This window comes from Triticum aestivum, chromosome 3D (genome assembly GCF_018294505.1).
Source record: "Triticum aestivum cultivar Chinese Spring chromosome 3D, IWGSC CS RefSeq v2.1, whole genome shotgun sequence".
NCBI lineage: Eukaryota > Viridiplantae > Streptophyta > Magnoliopsida > Poales > Poaceae > Triticum > Triticum aestivum.
In genome coordinates this window covers 615,032,256-615,035,008 of record NC_057802.1, presented here as the reverse complement: position 1 = coordinate 615,035,008, position 2,753 = coordinate 615,032,256, and positions in this window count along the sequence as shown.

The following is a 2,753-nucleotide window of genomic DNA, read 5'->3' as shown; positions in this document are numbered from 1 at the left end:
CTTTGCACGCAAGGAAGTGCCTCCTTATTACGCACAAAAAAATGAATACTCCCCCTGCTAGCAGGGACCCAGTATAGTGGCAGGCTGACTTGTGGGCCTACTAAGTTGACGGGGACGGAGGGCTTTGTTAACTTAGTCAATATGCAGGATTCTAGCTCTAGTGACCGTACGATGTCCATCCAATGGTCGTAGTGCTTCTTCAACCTCTGGTCTTCTTGCTCCAGCCGCCCAAACCATCGTCGGTCGTGCCTCGTGCTCCTGCCTCCCGTGGCCGGCTGTGCTGCCGCGGAGGCCTCACCGCCCCCTACTACTCCCACCGCTGGCCAGGCCATCCCTCCACTCACCCACACCCCCTGTTATTCTGCGGCGACGGCAGCCTCACACTGCAGCCGAACCAGTGAACCCTTGTACTCCTCTCCGCGCGGGCTTCCACTGCCGCGTCTTCCCCGGCTCCACGTCGTCCCCTTCCTAGGCCTCGCCGTCGTCCACCGCCCTGGTGCTCTCGGCGCGGCGTGGTCAAAGTGGTCAAGGAACGGCTTCCATCGGACGTGGACTATATGTGGAGAGGCTGACAGCTGGGTACACGGCCGCAGCAAGGAAGTGACTCCTTATTACGCGCAAAATAATTATTCCTCCACCTGACAATGGGGACCCACCGGATGGGCCACCGTATTTCGCGAAAATAATGGTTTCCCCCTGACTGCTGGGACCCACCAGCTACATCTTCGCACGCAAGGAAGTGCGTTCGAAAAAAAAACGATTCGCCCCCCTGATTGCTGGGACCCACCAGCTACATCTTCGCACGCAAGGAAGTGCCTGACAGTCGGGACCCACCTGGTCGAAGCGTATGTAGCGTTGTCATTCTGGTCGCGAACGTGTAGGTACATACTGGTCGATGTAGAGGCGCGCACGTGTCGTAGTAGAGGCGCGCACGTAGCATGTACACGTACGTACAACAGCCAGTGTGCAAGAAAGAAAATACGGCCACGTACGTACATACGAGCAGGGTCTCGAACGCCTACTCGCGCATACGTATGGCCAGTGCTCGTATACATGGCTGGGTCGGAACGGAGAAACAGCGTCGTCGTCGTGTTCATGGGGAGCCAACCGGCTGGGTCAGAACGGAATGCGTCGTCGTGTTCATCGGGAGGGCTTGGACGGAACAGCCGATAGAAATGAGGCCTGGCATACCGCAGTACAGAGGAAACGGCCTTGTGTTCGACTGGCCACATTCGAAACGGGACCCTGTTCATCGGGAGGGGTCTGGCGTGCCGCAAAACGGAGGAAATGGACCTCCTACGGTCGAAACGGGGGTCCTGTTGATCGGGAGGGGTGTGGCGTACCGCAAAACGGAGGAAACGGACTTGTGTTGGAGCTCTACGGTCGAAACGGGGGTCCTGTTCATCGGAAGGGTGTGGCGTACCGCAAAACGGGACTCCACGGGATACTGTTCATCTCCACCGTCGACCCCCTCCAGTCTCCACGGGCTACTGTTCATCCACCGTCGACCTCCTCCAGCCTCGACCTGCGACTGTTCATCCACGGGCTCCTGTTCATCCAGCCTCCACTGCGCGCTACTCCACCGGCTATTGTTCAACCAGTCCTCTCCACTGGCTCCTGTTCAACCACCCCTCCACGGGCTACTGTTCATCCAGCCATCCACCGTCTACTTTTCATCCAGCCCTCCACGGGGTGGTCCTGTTCATCCAGCCCTCCACGGGGTCCTGTTCATCCAGCCCCAACCGGCTCGATCGATCTGGGTCCTGTTCATCCAGAGGCAACACCACGGGGTCCTGTTCATCCACCCCCACCGGGAACTGTTCATCCAAACCCCTAGCAACGCTCACTGTTCATCCAGAGGCAGCATCGATCAGCTTCAGTTAGCAGCAGTAGCGAAGAAATCGCTCGATCGGGTTCAGTTAACAGCCATCGATCGATCGCTCGGGTTCAGTAACGCGTAGCCTGCAGTGCAATCGCTCGGGTTCAGTTAGATCCCAACGTTTCGCCCCCACGCGCATGCGTGTACAAGAGAAACGTGCATCGCTCGGCCCCGACCACCCACCGTAACCGGGAACAGCCCGATATTTTCCTCGCCCTCGCTTCTACCATGGTTTTTTCCGTCATGGACGGCCCAAATAATGTCATGCAGCCGCGTCTCCGGCCCGCCCAGGACGAAAAGCCCATTTTCTGTCATGATTTTTTGTCATAGAGGTAGGAGCCCACCACATCTATGATGATACCGGGTTTTGTCACAATTATCGTCATACAAGTGTCATAAGTATGACATAATTTTTTTTCGTTCGGCCCAAAATGTCACGTGTGTGTCTTTTTTTTGTAGTGTTTGTGATCACATGTCAAGCTGTGTGCACCGTTAGACAACAGCAGGCACCTAACATGTTTAATTAGTAATTGGGTTTCCTAAAGTAATACTACCGCTCTACTATGCAAACAAAGTGATGACTATGGCAGGGTATGGGAAATGGTTTTACCTAGATCAGCCGCAAATTAATTTTTGAGAAATGTTCTAAATGGTAATGGAACTGACCCTTCATGATTTGATTCTAGCTAGTTTGGCTGGATTGGGATCGATCTTGTACGCAACCACGCATCGTTGGTCACATCCAAAGCATTATAATTCTATCAACCAGTTACACAGGTGTTAGGGAAACAAGATGAGATCATAGATCAGAACTGGGAGGAGTGTCGGTTCTCCAACCGTAGGCACCGGATGTCCGGTCTATTTCAAAAAGATG